Raw genomic sequence first — 19,089 nt, 5'->3', positions numbered from 1 at the left:
ATTTCTGCTGGCCTCCAGTATGGGGTTGGTTCCCACTTCTGACCCTGGCAGCTGGACTTCTTCGATGCTGGAAAAATTCAGCCTGTTCCTGATGAGAGGTCGTTGCACAACCCGAAACGTTAACTCTGTTTCTCTCCCCACAGATACTGCCAGACCTGCTGAGTATTTCCAATACTTTCTGCTTTTATTTCAGATCCCCAGCAACCATGATAGTTTGCTTTTATATCAGCCCAGTTTCTCTCTAGCATCTCCATTACTCGGTAAATCCTTTTTTAATTTTAAGCGTTCAACAGATCATTCCATAGCCTCCTAAACTCAAGGCATGCAATCTAATTTAACCTTATAAGCCCAGCATCATTCTAGTGACTTTGTGCTGCACTCTCTAAGGCCAAAATACCCTTCTTGAAAACCAAGGAAATTTCACAGAATGATCACTGCCTTCATTGGACTTCCAGGGTAGAGCAGTGGAGGTGAAAACTCTGTAATCATTGCCAGAAACAGTGGAAGGTTTCTATTAGTTCATTCACTGGCAAGGACGGCATTTATTGCCCATCCCTAATTGCCCTTGAAGTTGAGCAGCTTACTCAGCCATTTCAGAGGGCAGTTAAGAGTCAACCACATTGTTGTGGGTCTGGAGTCACATGTAGGCCCGACCAGGTAAGGACAGCAGATTTCCTTCCCTAAAGCATACTAGGTAACCAGATGGGCTTTTGTGATAATCGATGATATTTGGTAGGTGATATGGTCACCATGACCGAGACTAGCTTTTAATTCCACATTTACTGATTAAATTTAAATTCCACCAGCTGCCGTGGTGGGATTTGAACCCATGTGCCCTAGGCATTAAACTGGATTACCAGTTCAGTGACATTACTACTACACCACCACTTCCCCCTAAAATAGACTATCACCCCTCTTTCTAGATGGATGAATCACCACAGGGACTGCAGCGGTTCAAGAAGGTGGCTCACCACCACCTTCTCAAGGGCAACGAGGGATGGGCAATAAAAATGCTGGCCTAGCTAGTGATGCCCACATCCCATGAAAGAATTTTAAAAATTAAGATAAACGGAAAGATCTTCCTCATCCATATTTATCTTTATGAGGATTGTTCCTCAGGTTGGAAGATGGACACACTGATCATAAGAACATAAGCAACAGGAGCAAGGAGTAGGCCATTCGGCCCCTCGAGTCTGCTCCACCACTCAATAAGATTGTGGCTGATCTGATTGTGGCCTTAGCAGCACTCTCTTGCCAGCAGCACCCTCCCTCCTAACCCTTGACTCCCTTGCCAATCCAAAATCTGTCTAACTTAGCCTTGAGTATACTCAATGACCCAGCCTTCACATCCGTCTGGGGAAGAGAATTCCGAAGACTAAGGACCCTCTGAGAGGAAAATACTTCCTCGTCACCGTGCTAAATGGAAGACCCCTTATTTTGAAACTGTGTTCCCTAGTTCTAGACTCCCCCACGAGAGGAAACTTGCTTTATTATTTCACAGGATGTGGGTGTCTCTGGCTGGGCCGGCATTTTTATTGCCAATCCCTAATTTCCCTTGAGAAGGTGGTGGTGAGCCGCCTTCTTGAACCGCTGCAGTCCATGTGGTGTAGGTACTGTTAAGTCTTCTCAGCATTCACCCAGTGAAGCCTCCTCAGAATATGCTTCATTAAGATCACCTCTCATTTCTTCGAAACTCCGAGGAGTATAGGACCAACCTGCTCAACCTCTCCTCATAAGATAACCCCTTCAACCCAGGAATCAGCCTAGTGAACCTTCTCTGTATTGCTTCCAATGCAAGTATATCCCTCCTTAAGTAAGGAGAGCAAAAGTCTACACAGTACTCTAGTTAAGTGAGGGAGTTACTTGTGGGTACACTTACAGAATAAATGTGCTTGTACACTTGGTGATAGAAAGACTCTACACAGATTTACAACACAGTAACAGGCCATTCAGCATAATGGCTCTATTCTGGAGTTTATGTTCCACAGGAGCCCTCTCCCACCCTACTCTGACTCTCAGTGTAACCTTCTATTCCTTTTTCCCTCATGTGTTTTTTTAACTTCCCCTGAGATGCACCTGCAATTTCCATTTCTAGGGCGCCTTTCAAATCTCAGGGTGTCCCAAAACATTTTACAGTCAATGCGGTACTTTTTGGGTTGCTACAATATAGGAAACCCAGCGGCACAGCAAGATCCCACAAGCAGTAATAAATGACCGGATGATTTTTTTTTTAATGGTCTTGGTTTGAGGACTAACTATTGACCACGACAATGGTTTCAAATCCCTGTGGAATTTCAATTCAGTTAATCATTTTTAAAAAATTATTCATTCATGGGATGTGGGCTTCGCTGGCTGGGCCAGCATTTATTGCCCATTCCTCATTGCCCTTGTTCAGAGGGCATTTTAAGAGTCAAACACGTTGCAAATCTGGAATATAAAGCTCGTCGCTGTATTGATGACTATCATCGATTGTTGTACAAATCCACCTGGTTCACTAGTGCCCTCTCAGGAAGGAAATCTGCCGGGCTTACCTGGATGTGGCCTATCCTGGGAGCTACCATTGACCAGAATTGGACCAGCCATGTAAATACAATACAAGATCGGGTCAGAGGCTAGGAATTCTGTGGTGAGTAACTCACCTCCTGACTCCCCAAAGCCTGTCCATCATCTACAAGGCACAAGTCAGGAGTGTGTGGAATACTCTCCACTTGCCTGGATGGTCCAACAACATTCAAGAAACTCAGGACAAAGCAGCCCGCTTGATTGGCACCCTACCCGCCACCTTCAACATTCACTCCCTCCACCGCCAATGCACAGTGGCAGCAGTGTGTACCATCTACAAGATGCACTGCAGCACCTGCCAAATCCACAAACTTTACCACCTAGAAGGACCACGGCAGCAGATGGATGGGAACACAACCACCACCAAGTCACACACCATCCTGATTTGAACTATGTCGCCAATGCATCACTGTGGCTGCATCAAAATCCTGGAATTCCCTCCCTAACAGTAGTGAGGGTGTACTTACTGTTATGACCAAGATGGGAGGAATGTGCGAATTATCAAGTCCCACTACTGTGCAGGCTGTACCATTACTTTAAATGTTTAATTTTCCCACTGAAATGGCCAATTGTGTACTGATACCTCTAGTACCCAGAAGAATAAAGACTCTGACCAGGCTTCTTTCAAAAACTCAGAATGATTAATTTATTTTAAAACAAAACTTCTTTTTAACAAGTTGCAATTACTGGTTAACACAACATTGTAATCAGGAAGTATCTCTATCTATCTCTGCCTAAAGAATACCCCCAACGTGCACACAGGCACATACACACAAAGACACATACACACACATACACACAAAGACACAGACACAGGCGCACACACACATACACACACATACACACAAAGACACACACACACACAAGACACATACACACAAGGCACACGCACACATGCACACACATGCACACACATGCACACACATACACACACATACACACACACACATACACACAAACACACACACACAGATATACACACACACACACACACACACAGACAAACAAAGGACAAACAGATAGAGTCTCTCTGCCGAGATGGGCTTTGGAGGATGGGCGTTATAAAATAAAGGATAAAGTCCACGGGGTCTCGATGCTGTTGACCTGGAGTTCTCTCATGTGCATTGGTCCCGGTGGATGCCTGGAAATTCTCACCAATGGTTTAGATTTGCAGATCCAAATGCAGACTAGTTACACTCAGAGGAGGGTTCTCTGGCTACAGGTTGATAGCCACACCCAATTTTAGGCAAGGTAGAGGGGAGGGAGCCAGTCAAGGTAGCCTTCTTTCCCCAGCTTGTTCCCCAACAAGACGGCCTTCAAAACAAGCAGGTTCACAACTTATGCTTTTTTCCCTCTGCCATGTGATCACCTTTTTGTCTTCCAGCTTTTCATTAATTAAAGTGTTTTGCAGTTCAACACAAATAAACAACTCCTTCTCAAGTACCATATAGGTCAAGTGATTTGGAAGAGGCCTGCTTGTTTATAGTTCCAAGGTGAACTTATCACCACCTTTTTAAAAAAACTCCCAGGTTAGCATCCAGATCACGCCATGTCCTTCCATTTTGTAAGAGAAAACTTCCGTCTCCCACACCACATGGACTGCAGCAGTTCAAGAAGGTGCCTCATCACCATCTTCTCAAGGGAAATTAGGGATTGGCAATAAATGCTGGCCTAGCAAGTGTCTCCCACATCCCTTGAATGAATACATTTTTAAAAATGTGACTCCGGACCAAGTAAGGCCGACTGCACTTTGAAAGGGCCTAGCAAGCCACTCAGTTCAAGGACAGTTAGGGATGAGCAATAAATGCTGGCCTTGCCAGTGATGCCCACATCCCATGAAAGAACAAAGGGGGGGGGAAAAAGCTGAACTTGCCATAGAGGCAGGGTCAAGACATTACACCTTACAAGGGGTAGATATCACATAAGAACATAAGAAATAGGTGGAGTAGACCACACGGCCTGTCGAGCCTGCTCCATCATTCAATACGATCGTGGCTGATCTTGGGCTTCAACTGCATTTTCCCACCCTCTCCCCATATCCTTTAATTCCCTGAGAGACAAAAATCCATTCATATGTATTCAACGATGCAGCATCCACCAACCCCCTGGGTGGGGAACTCCAAAGATTCACAACCCTCTGAGTGAAGTAATTCTCCTCATCTCAGTCCTAAATGATTGGCCACTTATCCTGAGACTGTTTTAGATTCCCCGACCCGCAGATACAATCTCTCAGCGTCTGCCCTATCAAACCCCCTCAGAATCTTGTAGGTTTCAATGAGACTGCCTCTCATTCTTCTAAACTCCAGAGAATAAAACCCAATTTACTCAGTCTCTTGTCATTGGACACCCTCCTCATCCCAGGTACCAATTTAGTGAACCTTCACTGTACCACCTCCAATGCAAGTATATACTTTCTTAAATATGGAGACCAAGGCTGCACATCGTTCTCCAAATCCGGTCTCTTCAAGACCCTGTACAACTGTAGCAAGACTTCGTTATTCCTGTACTCCAATAAAGGCCACCAGGCTAGGATGGTGTTCGTGTTGGTATAATAAGTTTTGGCAAACCAGCACTATGCTCAGAAACACCAGAAACATCTGCCCAATTCAACCCACTCACCACCAAGTCTAAATTCCATTGTACCATGGCTCTCTGCCCACGATGTAGCTAGGTTGTGACTGCACGCATTCATTGCAGTTTACCAGGCAACACCCCTGCTCAAAAAGGACAAACAAAAGTCCAAATAACAAGAATGTTGTGCACCAGACTCTGGGGCAAGTCCCAGCGTTTTCCCTGGATTCTGTCTTCAGATCACATCACCGTGGTTTCATTTGTCTGTACTTTCCCTGTATCCCTGCAAAACTTTCTTTCTCTAATATGCACCCAATTCCCTTCAAGAAGTTATTATTGAATCTGCTACCCCACCCTTTCATGCAGCACATTCCAGATTGTAACAGTCACTGCCAAAAAAAAGTTTTCCTCCTCTCTCATCTGCTTCTTTTGTCGATTATCTTAAAGCTGATTATTGAACTTCCCGCTGGTGGAAACAGGTTATCAACTTGTTCTGCCACTTTCAAGAACAAGTGTTTGTGAACCCCCCAGACCTCTCTGTTCCTGCACTTCTTTAAAATTACATCATTTATTTTAGATCATTCTTCCTTCCAAAAGGCACCACTTCTCTGGGTTAAATATGTCTATCCACCACTAGTCTCAGTAATAGTGACCATGAGACGACCACTGATTGTTGTAAAAACCCACCTGGCTTCGCTCATGTCCTTTAGGGAAGGAAATCTGCTGCCTTTACCTGGTCTGGCCTACTTGTGACTCCAGATCCACAGCAATGTGGCTGATTCTTAACTGCCCTCTGAAATGGCCCAGCAAACCACTCAGTTCAAGAGCAAATAGGGGTGGGCAACAAAGGCTGGCCTTACCAGCGATGCCCACATCCCATAAAAGAATAAAATCGAACAGCTTGGGAATTCCACCCCCCCCCCCCCCCCCCCCAGTGTCTTGAACAATATTTATCCCTCAACCAATATCATTTACAAACAGATTCCTTGGTCGTTATGACATTGCTGTTTGTGGGAACTTCCTGTGTGCAAATTGGCTGCCGCATTTCCTACCACAGTGACCACTCATCAAAGAGTACTTCGTTGGCTGTACAGTGCTTTCAGACATCCTCAGATCCTGGAAAACGCTTAATAAATGCAAAACCTTTCTTTTAACCAAGAGCAAGTCGATGGGTAGTACTTTCAGTAGTCACAGGAGGAAAGTTGAAATTCCTGGAGGAAAAATTTAGGTCCAGAATTTAGCAGCAATTCTAAAAACAGATCTTTACTTTTGGCCAAGCTTCAAAGTACCTTCAGATCCTTCTTTTGTTTCAGAGCAGCAAGGTTCAATGTACATTGCTAATGTTTCCATTCTGCATTAACCTTGGCCACTTACGGTTGAGAGTGTTGGATTAGAGTTTGATACTTGTGAATCCTTATGAACTGGCATTTTGGCACTGACAGTTTTATTCGGCTCAGTCATCTCACATCCTCTCTGATCTTTTAAAGCCATAAAACGAGATGCATGAAGCGGTTTTATTGAACTGGGATTGGAAGCTCAGCTTGGTCAATCTGCAGGATTGGCATATTGCTCATGTTACTGGACTGGTAATCCAGAAACCTGATTGAATCTTCCAGAAACATGAGTTCAAATCCCACCCTGGCAGCTGGGGGAATTTAAATTCAATTAATTTAATAAATTGGGAATAAAATGCTGGTCTCATTAAAATAATTGTGATCACGAAGCCGCCAGATTATCGTTAAAAAAAAAACCTGTCTTATTCACTAGTGTCCTTCAGGGGAAGAAAATCTGCCACCCTTACCCGGTCAAGTGGCCTACACTTGACTCCAGAGCCTTGTTAATGTGGTTGACTCTTAACTGCCCTCTGAAATGGCCTAGCAAGTCACTCAACTGTTTGAAATTGCTCTAGTAAAAGAGCACTGTGGGTGTACCAACACCATACCAGACTTCAACCGTTCAAGAAGGTGGCTCACTACCACCTTCTCAAGGGCATTTAGGGATGGGCAACAAATTCTGGCCTCGGCAGCGACACTCGCATCCCAAGAAGGAATAGCAAAAAACCCTGTGCTCACTGGCCTATTTAGCTCTTGGTCCAACAATGCCTTGAATTTAAAATTCTCACCCTAACCTTTATCGGTCTGCAACCTTCCAAGAACTCTGCGCTCCTCCAACTCTGGCACCTTGTGCACAATCCCATTCCCACCATTGGTGGCCATAGCTTTGACTGCTTCAGCCCTTGGTTCTGATATTCCTTCTGTAAACTTCTCCGCCTCCCTAATCTCTTTCTGCTTCTTAAAACAGTCCTTAAAATTCGACCTTTTTGAACACTTGTATGGTCAACGAATCAAATGTCTCTTTGGCCCGGTGTCAATTTTTTGCATCACAACGCTCTTTTGAAGCACCTTAGGACATCACTATGTTAAAGGTGCTATACAAATGCACATTATAGTTGCTGTTGGATGTAATTTATGGATTTCAGACACTTCCGCCAATAGAAGCTTGAATTACTATTAATATTAATATTCCTCATCTAAAGAAAAAGATTCTAGGAATTTTTTTCTGGGCAGGAAGAAATTAGGCTGAGGAGGAGAAAAGGAAACAAATTGCAGTGGGCACTTAAAGATGCTTGAGAAGTTTAGTTTTAACTAGTGAGGGCAAACTGATGGAGTATTTAAAAAAATATATATAATTACAAGGAAGTATTCAATGAATGGCATGACACTAGGAAGTTCTGAGGAACAAAGGGACCTTGGCATGTGTGTCCATAGATCTCTGAAGGCAGAGGGGCATGTTAGTGGGGTGTTAAGGGACACTTGCCTTTATCAATCGAGGCATAGATTACAAAGGTAGGCAGGTCATGTTGGAGTTATAAGAACCTTGGTGAGGCCACAGCTGGAGTACTGTGTGCAGTTCTGGTCGCCACATTATAGGAAGGATGTGATTGCACTGGAGGGAGTGCAGAGGAGATTCACCAGGATGTTGCCTGGGAAGAAACATTTAAGTTATGAAGAGAGGTTGGATAGACTTGGGTTGTTTTCAGTGGAGCAGAGAATTTTAAATTCAAGGCATTGTTGGACCAAGAGCTAAATAGGCCAGTGAGCACAGCAGTTTTTGCTATTCTTTCATGGGATGTGAGTGTCACTGTGGGAGGCCAGAGTTTGTTGCCCATCCCTAATTGCCCTTGAGAATTAATTGAATTTAAATTCCACCAGCTGCCATGGTGGGATTTGAACCCATGTCCTACAGGGCATTAGCTTGGAGTTTTGGGATTACTAGTCCAGTGATATTACCACTGCACCAACATCTACCTGCTTTTGACATCTTTGTTTTTTTGCTATTTATGCTGGTTTTGCTGATTTTTGGTTTTGTTATGACCATTCCCTCAATGTGGTCTGTGAGCTAAGAGTTGGCGCTGTGTGATGTAGCTCCCTTTTAATTAATGAATGGGTCAATAATGCACCTCAGCTCCTACAGGCAATGGTGGTCCCATGGGCCATCGAACTGGCAGGGAGGAAATGACTCACTTTCTATTTTTTATCCACTTATTCTTATTTATTTTCATTTCTATTCATTGACTTATCTCCACATTTTATCCTATTTTCGATCTTTTTTCCCACCACCCCCCCAAGGACCATCTGTCACTTGTTCATGTTGTTCTTTCCAGAGTGCTTACCCTTGTCCTGCTTTCTTAGCTAATGTCACCATCAGCACCTCCTTCAGCCAGCACCACTACCATTAACATCCCTTTGCCCTTTTGTCCATGACATCTTTGTCAACCTCTCCTTAGCCTCCACCTATCGCTGGTCTTCTATCCAACTTCACCTGCTCCACCCCCCTACACAATATAAATTTCATTACATTTTTACTTCTCTTTCACTCTGAAGAAGAGTCATACGGACTCGAAACGTTAACTCTTCTTTCTCTCCACGATTGCTGTTAGACCTGCTGAGTTTCTCTGGCGTTTTCTGTTTTGTTTTCAGATTTCCAGCGTCCGCATTCCAGTATTTTGCTTTTATCTTAAGGAAATGACTCGTGTTCATTTGGCCTGAGTATTCTGCTGCGGGGAGGCGACTTCACCATCTCTGAGTTAAGAGGGTGGTAGGCGGGCACCTCCTAGTAGTAGACGTATTGTACAATAATGCTCTGCCCCAGTTAATTAATGTGTACGCCCCAGCTCAAAACTGCGAGCAGCCGGCCGTCCTTCATCAGCTCCGGCTGCTGCCAAGCAACATCCAGGTCAGTCATTCTAGGCGGTGACTTCAACCACATCATCGATGTGGCCGGACAATCGGGCAGGGCTGACAGGAAACTGAACGCCATGTCCAGACCCCTGATGGAAACAATGAAAGATAACCAGCTGCACAACCTCTTCAGCAACCTTGTAGATAGGTACACCTGAGCGTGGCCAGACATCTTCCAGAATAGACTTCTTGCTTGTGTCCAGAGTGTTCATAGTCAGATCAACGGCAAGCCGGTGTTCTTCTCTGACCGCTGCCTGTTACTGGCCAACTGTCGCTTACAAGAAGACCAGAGGGTTGGCAGGGGGACATGGAAGCTGAACGTGAAACTGTTGACCTCAGAAAACATTGAGGAACTCCAAAGGGGATTACAAAAGTTGGAGAACCGTGAAACCCTCTTCAAGCAGTCAACGTGCTGGTGAGAAGCCATCAAGGCAAAGAGGTTATTCATCCTCAAAGGCTAGAAAGGAGCAGAGGGAAATGTCCCGGCTCCAGAAAAACATGCAGAATCTGCTCCGGCCGCAGTCGATGGGGGTCGATGTCAAGGGGGAACTAACTCCAAGAGGTGAAGAGCCAGCAAGCCTTGCTGTATGCCTTGGGGGTCATCTTCCAGCCCAGAGAGGAGCAGGAGGAGATGTGCCCATGTTTTCTCTTCCAAAACGTACATAAAGAGAGCTCTGTGATCAGCAGCCTGAAGGAAGAAGATGGTTCGGTAACGAGTTTGCAGTCTGACAGATTGAGGATTAGCAAATCCTCTTACACCAGATTGTATGATGTGAAGCTCACAGACAGCAAGGTCTTCCAGTCCTCTGTCACCGAGGTCTTAGACAATAGCGAACAGGAGAGTCTGGACAAACCGCTAACTCTGGATGAGCTGACAAAGGCCATAAAGCCCTTCAAGAAGTGTAAAACCCCTGACTGAGTTGTATTCAGCCCTGTGGGACTGGATCAGCTCAGATCTGCTGGAAGAGTACGAGAGTATGATCCTAGCTGGCAGTGTGTCAGAATCCATGAGGAAAGGCATCACCACCCTCATCTACAAGTGGAAGGGGGAAAGGGAGAAAATTTGAAATTGGCGATCTGTTTCACTGGCGAATATGGACTCCAAAGTTCTGTCCAAGGTCATTGCAAATTGGGTCAAGTCTGCTCTAGAGTTGGTGATCCACCCTGACCAGACCTACGCTGTACCCTGCAGGAAGATCTCTGATAGCCTCGTACCACTCAGGGATACGATTGCCTGTGTACGGCTCAGGGTTGTGGACACCTGCCTCATCAGCCTGGACCAAGTGAAGGCCTTTGGCAGAATATCGCACACCTACATGATGGATGTGCTCTCTAAAATGGGGTTTTGGAAGGGAATCTGCAATTGGATCCAATTGCTCCACACAAACATCATTAGCGCAGCTCCAAACCATGGGTGAAAATTGGAAAGCTTTCCAATTAAATCTGGAGTCAGCCAGGGCTGCCCTCTCTCCCCTGTCCTGTATGGGTGTTGCATAGAACCTTTTGCCGAGTCCATCAGGAAGAATGTGGGTAAAGGAGGGGTGACAATCCCAGGCAGTGGAGGCACTTGGGTCAAAGTCTGCCTGTACATGAATGACATCGCCATCTTCTGCTCGGATCCGCTGTCGGTACACAGACTGATAAGCACCTGCAACCAGTTTGAACTGGCCTCAGGAGCCAAGGTGAATCATGGCAAAAGCGAGGCCATGTTCTTTGGGAACTGGGCCGACTGATCCTTTGTTCCCTTCACTATCAGGTCAGATGCCTGAAGGTGCTGGGAATATGGTATGGAGGGATCAAGGCATGCACTAGAAACTGGAAAGAGCGAGTAGCTATGGTCAAACAAAAACCGGACGTGTGGAAGCAACGTTCCCTCTCTCTTGCGTTTGAGAACCTGGTCATCAGGTGTGAGGTACCCTCGGTGTTACTCTATGTGGTGAGGTGAAAATGACTTCCCTTGACATCAAGGCAGCATTTGACCAAGTGTGGCATCAAGGAGCCCTGGCAAAACTGGAGTCAATGGGAATTGAGGGGAAAATTCTCCACTGGCTGGAGTCAGACCTAGCACAAAGGAAGATGGTTGTGGCTGTTGGAGGTCAATCATCTCAGCTCCAGGACATCACTGCAGGAGTTCCTCAGGGTAGTGTCCTCGGCCCAACCATCTTCAGCTGCTTCATCAATGACCTTCCTTCCATCATAAGGTCAGAAGTGGGGATGTTCGCTGATGATTCCACAATGTTCAGCACAATTCACGACTCCTCAGATACTGAAGCAGTCCATGTCCAAATGCAGCAAGACCTGAACAATATCCAGGCTTGGACTGATAAGTGACAAGTAACATTCATGCCACACAAGTGCCGGGCAATGACCATCTCCCACGAGAGGGAATCTAAACATCGCCCCTTGACATTCAGTGGCATTACCATCGCTGAATCCCCCACTATCAACATCCTGCAGGTTACCATTGACCAGAAACTGAACTGGACTAGCCATATAAATACTGTGGCTATAAGAGCAGGTCAGAGGCTAGGAATCCAGTGGTGAGAAACTCAATTCCGGACTCCCCAAAGCCTGTCCACCATCTACAAGGCACAAGTCAGGAGTGTGATGGAATACTCTCTACTTGCCTGGATGAGTGCAGCTCCTACAACACTCAAGAAGCTTGACACCATCCAAGATAAAGCAGCCCACTTGATTGGCACCACATCCATAAACACTCCTTCCTCCACCAATACACAGTAGCAGCAATGTGTACCATCTACAGGATTCACTGCAGGATCTCACAAAGGCTCCTTAGTCAGCACCTTCCAAATCCACGAGCACTACCATCTAGAAAGACAAGGGCAGAAGACACATGGGAACACCAGCACCCGGAAGCTTCCCTCGAATCCACTCACATTCCTGACTCGGAAATATATCGCCGTTCCTTCACTGTCACTGGGTCGAAATCCTGGAACTCCCTTCCTAACAGCACTGTGGGTGTACCTACACCACATGGACTGCAGCGGTTCAAGAAGGCAGCTCACCCCCACCTTCTCAAGGGGCAACTAGAGATGGGCAATAAATTCTGGCCCAGCCAGCGAAGCCCACATCCCCTGAATGAATAATAAAAAGTCTGGCATATTCCTCACTCCTGCACCATGGCAATCACCTGAGCAATCTTTTGCTTTATCTGGAGGTCAAAAAGAAACCATGCTCATGGGGAAACTGTACAAACCTGGAGAGAAAGGGGGTTGGGGAGGTCAATTTGTCCAACATCACCCTCATCCTGATGTCCAGCTTTGAGTGCAGCCGCATCAAGCTGTGCGCAGACCCCCTGGGTATGCAAACAATAAGTGTCACTACGTGCTGAGCATCTACCTGTTCCCGGTGTTGGGAAGAATGGGACTGGCCATGCTGCCGCCGAATGCTCCAAGCAGTTGGACTGTGCTGTATCGCCTGTCCCTCGTGAAAGGTTTATGCAGAAAAAGACCTTTGACCAGAAATCCATCAGGCAGTGGTGGTCATCAGTAGAGGCCCTGTGGGAAAAGGAGAGGCTGGATCCTGTCAGATGGTTCCCTGAGCTGACTGTCAGAGTCATTTGGCAGAATGCCTCATCACCAGAACTATCAAACAAGCACCAAGATGTAGTTTCACTGGTGGTGAGAAAGGCTCTCCCCGTCGGATCCTGCCTACATGTCCGGAGTCTCACCCTCCTTGACATGTTGTCCTCTAGGTGGCTGTGGTGGGGACGAGACCGTTGTTCACCTCCTTGTGGATTGTGCCTTTGCAAAGAAGGTCTGGAGAGAAATGCAGTGGTTTTTGTCGAGGTTCATCTCGAGTTGACCATAAGACATAGGAGCAGATGTAGGCCATTCTGCCCATCGAGTCTACTCCGCCATTCAATGAGATCATGGCTGATCTGATAATCCTCAACTCCACTTTCCTGCCTTTTCCCCATAACCCTAGATTCCCTTACTGATTAAAAATCTGTCCATCTCAGCCTTGAATATACTTAATGACCCAGCCTCTACAGCCCTCTGCGGTAAAGAATTCCACAGATTCAATACCCTCTGAGAGAAGAAATTCCTCCTCATCTCGGTCTTAAATGGGCATCTCCTTACTCTGAGATTATGCCCCCTGATCCTAGACTCTCCCACAAGGGGAAACGACCTCTCAGCATCTACCCTGTCAAGCCCCCTAAATATCTTAAATGTTTCAATAAGGTCACCTCTCATTCTTCTAAACTCCAATGAGTACAGGCACAACCTACTCAACCTCTCCTCATAAGAAAATCCCTCCATAGCCGGGATCAACCTGGTGAACCATCTCTTCACTGCCTGCAATGCCAGAATATCTTTCCTTAGATAAGTGGACCAAAACTGTTCACAGTTTTCTAGGTGTGGTCTAACTCGTGCCTTATATAGTTTTAGCAAGACTTCACTCCATTCCATTTGAAATAAAGGCCAACATTCCATTTGCCTTCCCTATTACCTGCTGAACTTGTATGTTAGCTTTTTGTGATTCATGCACGAGGACCCCCAAATCCCTCTGTGCTGTGGCTTTCTGCAGTCTTTCTCTATTTAAATAATATTCAGCTCCTCTATTCTTCCTGCCAAAGTGCGTAACCTCACATTTTCCCACATTATATTCCATCTGCCAAATTTTTGCCCACTCACTTAACCACTCTCTATCCTTCTGTAGACCACGACCAAGTGTTGCAAATTGGCAGATTCCAAGGGCCAGGACCATGTGCTGAGGGACGCACTAAAGCTTGGGGCCAACCACCACTGGGGCACAATGGGGAAAGGTCGCTCTCTAAGGCCTTTCAGCCATAGTGCACCTAGGGAATGGAAAATTGGCAGAACCCGCTCAGGCTGTTTGCCTAACTGAATATGAATGCAGAAGTATTTGCATTGAGGCACGTCAGATAGGAACACATTGTATGAAGAAAATTTGAATTATTTTGCACTTCCTGTAATCTTCAATTTGAAATGTTTTCCCCCCCCGGCTATATGTCTGACAAGGAATGTATAATGTCAATATCAAAAAAAATTACACTTGTATAGCGGCACATAAGAGTGGAACACACTGTGTGGAGACAGGTCAGGCTTTATGGCACTTTCTGTAATTTTCAAGTTGAAAGGTACTATAATACACTTTTACAAATTTAATGAACACAGTATTTTGCGACATTTTGGGGAAAGTATTAAAACCAACTCAGCAGTGAAGCTTTAGTTTTCAACAAGATAAGGGTTAGTTTATTACAAAACCACTGCTGGAAATTACTTAAGTAAAAGTGATAAAGCTATTAACTAAAATACAGAAACTAAGATTAAAATGTAAAGGAAAAAAAAAGATACTTAAGGATGAGAGTTCAAATCAGTCTCTATGAGATATTGTTGCAAACCCGTTGCTTGAGTTCCTTCTTCCTGAAGTGAAGGGGTTGAAACTCCAGGTTCGGTTTAGCAGCTGCGATGGCTTCTGCAGTCAAATAGTCAGTGATTGCCTCTCTCAGGGGGACTCAGCAGGTCAAGCAGGTTTTGGGAGAGAGAGTGAGAGCAAGGTTTCTTGTACCTCACTATTTCTGCACTTAAAGGCACTTGCAGATTGCTTGCACTCTTTCGCCAGAACAGCAGTTGATTTCTTAATACGTTCCTCTTTGACTCCCCGTGGCAGAGAGAAACCCCCTCTGTTGATGTCTATCGGAGTTCCTCCTGGGGGTTCTGCACACCGAAAATTGCTGTTTTCAGCCAGACTTTATACAGTTTAAAATGTAACATGGCTGCTCTGTTAATTTTCAAGGAGTCATTGTTTCACAAGGCAAAGAAGTTAATGACACTGTGGTCCTTTGAAGTCCCTTCCTATCTCTTGTTCCCTCAGAAGTAAAAGGGTTTTTATACAAATTAGGAACAGGTGAAGGCCACTCGCCCCCTCGAGCTTGTTCCGCCCGCCATTCAATAAGATCACGGCTGATTTTATTTTAACCTCAAATTTCTGCCTACCCCTGATAACCTTCCACCCCCTTGACTTTTCACACCTTTTAGGAGATTCAATGGACATCCCTTTAGGAGTCTTTGCATTTCAATTACTCCTCGTAGCCACTCTAGAGATATGATAAAAGCAAAGAACTGCGGGTGCTGGAAATCCAAAACAAAAACAGAAACAGCAATAACTGGAAAAACTCAGCAGGGCTGGCAGCATCGGCGGAGAAGAGCACAGTTGACGTTGGGTCATGAGGACTCGAAACGTCAACTGTGATCTTCTCCGCCGATGCTGCCAGACCTGCTGAGTTTTTCCAGGTATTTCTGTTTTTGTTTTTGTTCTAGAGATCTGAGTCTGACAAGGTTTGAATATACACAGAAAGGTACCATGTTGTCTGTCCCTGCTCCAATTTTGAAAACGGCTTTTAAACTCAATGTAAAGGTTCAAAAACAGAAATATACCTTTAGAACAGTTGTCCTTAAAAGCTGTAATATCATTTTTACACATCTGTGACAGGTTTATTTATTTATTTTTTGGTAATTTTGTTGTCCTTGTTATGTTTGATGTATGGGGGGTGGGGTAGAGATTTTTTTGGTATTATTTCTGGTTTCTGGTATTTTTGCTGTATGGATTTTTTTTGCTGCTTTTGGCATAGTTGCTTTTTGGTATTTTCTGCTGGGATTTGGTATTTTTGGTGGGTTTTTTTGCAGATATTTGATCATTTTGCTCATTTGTGTTAATTTGCAGATATTTGTTATTTTTGCTGAATTTTGGTATATTTCTGATAATTTGATAACTTTGCAGATATTTGTTATTTTTGCGGATGTTATTTTTGCAGAATTTTGGTATATTTCTGATAATTTGATGACTTGGCAGATATTTGTTATTTTTTTTGTTCAGTTGATATGGTGCTCATGCTCCTGCAGTGCGCATGCGCGGTTACCCCCCCCCCCCCCCCCGCCTAAGATGGCGGCGCCCATGACTGGCCGCTGGAGGTCGCGAGCACCGGGAACGGAATAAACTACGTTGAATTCCCATTTAATATAAATAAACCGGGACAAGAGCGGGTGGTTCATCCGAGACCGGGAGAGCGAACTGAGAGCGGGCGGCCTGTGGAGTCTCTCGGAGCCCCCGGGGGGGGAGGAGAGCCGGCGGCCTGGCCAGGTAACTAGGGGCAACAGTAGGGGCTTGGAGCGGGTAACCCCGAGCATCGGCCTAGAAGGGGGGGGGAGGGGGGGGGGAGGGGGAGAGTGGTTGGGGGGAGAGGGTGTTGGGGGGAGAGGCCTGAGTGGGGGGTGGGATGTTGGGGGGAGAGGCCTGAGTGGGGGGTGGGATGTTGGGGGGAGAGGCCTGAGTGGGGGGTGGGATGTTGGGGGGAGAGGCCTGAGTGGGGGGTGGGATGTTGGGGGGAGAGGCCTGAGTGGGGGGTGGGATGTTGGGGGGGAGAGGCCTAAGGGGGGGTGGGATGTTGGGGGGAGAGGCCTGAGTGGGGGGTGGGATGTTGGGGGGGAGAGGCCTAAGGGGGGGGTGGGATGTTGGGGGGAGAGGCCTGAGGGGGGGAGGGGGTGGTGTGTTGGGGGGGGGGGGAGGCCTGAGGGGGCGGGGGGGGGGGGGGTGTTGGTGGGGGAGAGGCCTGGGGGAGTGGGGGGGGGTGTTGGTGGGGGAGAGGCCTAAGGGGGGGGTGTTGGGGGGAGAGGCCTGAGGGGGGGGTGGGGTGTTGGGGGGAGAGGCCTGAGGGGGGGGGAGAGGCTTTTTGGGGGGGGGGTTGTGGGGGGAGAGGCCTGGGGGGGAGGGGGGGTTTGGGGGGGAGAGGCCTTGGGGGGGGGGGGGTGTTGGGGGGAGAGGCCTGAGGTGGTGGGGGGGGGGGATGTTGTGGGGAGAGGCCTGAGGAAGGGGGGGGGGCGGGTTGGGGGTGAGGCCTGAGGGAGGGGGGGGTGTTGGGGGGAGGGGCCTGAGGGGAGGGGGGGTGTTGGGGGTGAGGCCTGAGGGAGGGGGGGGTGTTGGGGGGAGAGGCCTGAAGGGGGGGGGTGGTGTTGGGGGGAGTGGACAGAGGCTTGAGAGGGGGGAAATGGGGAGGGAGGACAAGAGATCTGAGGGGGGTGTGGAGGGGATGGGGAGGGAGGACAGAGGCCTGGGGGGGTGTTTGGGTAGGGTAGGGGGGCAGAGGTGTTGGGTGGGGGGACAGAGGCTTGTGGAGGGAGGGGAAGAGAGGAGTGAGGATGACAGAGGGTGAATGCATGAGGGTGGGGGTGGGTGGCAGTGAGGAGGAAAACCTGGAGTGAAATATTAATATTTATTTAAGAAAAATTGCATTTAATCAAAGTGCCTCTCCTGAACTGAGCTCATGAAGTGTTTTACAGCCATGGAAGTACTTTTTGAAATGTATTCACTGTCGTCGTGTTGGAAACACAGCAACCAGTTTGTGCATAGCAAGATCCCACAATTGGTAATGTGACAATGACTGGATAATCTGTTTTTTTGTGTTGTTGGTTTGGGGATAAATATTGTCCAGGATGATGGGGGTAATTCCTCTGCTCTACTTTGAAATAGTGTCCTGGAATCTTATAAATCCACCTATGCAGGCAAAGAGGACCTTGGTTTAACATCTTATCTGAAAGACAGCACCTTTGACAGTGCAGCACTTCTTCAGTACAGGGATACAGCCTCATTACTGAGCCAGATTTTGTTCTATTTCAGAATGTTGGAATCTAACTAGTAACAAATTGAGGTTTCTTTTATTTTAGTGTTTCTCATACAGGGATTCAGTATATATTCCATCTCTCTCTAGTCATCTAGTGAAGTACAGTCCATGTCTGCCTGTAGCCCTGCTATATGCTTTATGTTCTTCACATGAGGCTAAATAGTGTCTGCGGACAAACAGTTTGGCCCTGGAGGTGGGACCCATCAAAGCTGAATATTGTGCAATCATCAACGAGCATCCCCACTTCTGACCTTGTGATGGAAGGAAGGTCATTGATGAAGCAGCTGAAGATGGTTGGGCCCAGGACATTATCCTGAGGAACTTGGTCAAACCATCTTCAGCTGCTTCCTCAATGACCTTCCTTCCATCATAAGGTCAGAAGTGGGGATGTTTGCTGATGATTGCACAATGTTCAGCACCATTTGCAACTCCTCAGGTGCTGAAGCAGTTCATCTTCAAATGCAGCAAGACCTGGACAATATCCAGGTGTGGGCTGACAAGTGGAAAGTAACATTCGTGCCACATATGTGCCAGGTAATGACCATTTCCAACAAGAGAGAATCTGACCATCGCCCCTTGATATTCAATGGCATTACCCTCACTGAATCCCCCACTAGCAACATCCTGGGGATTGCCATTGACCAGAAACTGAACTGGACTAGCTGTATAAATACTGTGGCTACAAGAGCATGTAGAGGCTAGGAATTCTGCAGCAAGTAACTCACCTCCTGACTTCCCAAAGCCTGTCCACCATCTACAAGGCACAAATCAGGATTGTGATGGAATATTCTCCAACTGCCTGGATGAGTGCAGCTCCAACAACACAAGAACGCTTGACACCATCCAGGACAAAGCAGCCCACTTGATTGGCGCCACATCCACAAACATTCACTCCCCCCCACTACCGACGCTCAGTAGCAGCAGTGTGTATCATCTACAAGATGCACTGCAGAAACTCACCAAGGCTCCTTAGACAGCACCTTCCAAACCCACGCGCACTACCATGTAGAAGGACAAGGGCAGCAGAGCACCACCACCTGGAAGTTCCCT

At 46.7% G+C, this 19,089-nt stretch overlaps 1 protein-coding gene across 2 annotated transcripts in view; it reads left to right on the top strand.

Moving 5' to 3' along the window:
- hmgcs1 (3-hydroxy-3-methylglutaryl-CoA synthase 1 (soluble)) overlaps window positions 1-19,089 on the top strand; it is an 87,942-nt gene that overhangs the window by 19,483 nt on the left and 49,370 nt on the right. Inside the window, exon 1 of one of the 2 annotated variants that reach the window (XM_041185451.1) lies at window positions 16,296-16,502. The exons of the other annotated variant lie outside the window; for it this stretch is intronic. The gene's annotated coding sequence lies outside the window, so the exon portion shown is untranslated. Of the gene's footprint in view, window positions 1-16,295; window positions 16,503-19,089 lie in introns of those variants that run through there. 2 annotated transcript variants of the gene reach the window in all.

This window comes from Carcharodon carcharias, chromosome 4, assembly GCF_017639515.1.
Source record: "Carcharodon carcharias isolate sCarCar2 chromosome 4, sCarCar2.pri, whole genome shotgun sequence".
NCBI classification, from domain to species: domain Eukaryota; kingdom Metazoa; phylum Chordata; class Chondrichthyes; order Lamniformes; family Lamnidae; genus Carcharodon; species Carcharodon carcharias.
The sequence above is the reverse complement of the archived record's forward strand: the minus strand, read 5'-3'. Positions and strand labels throughout refer to the sequence as shown.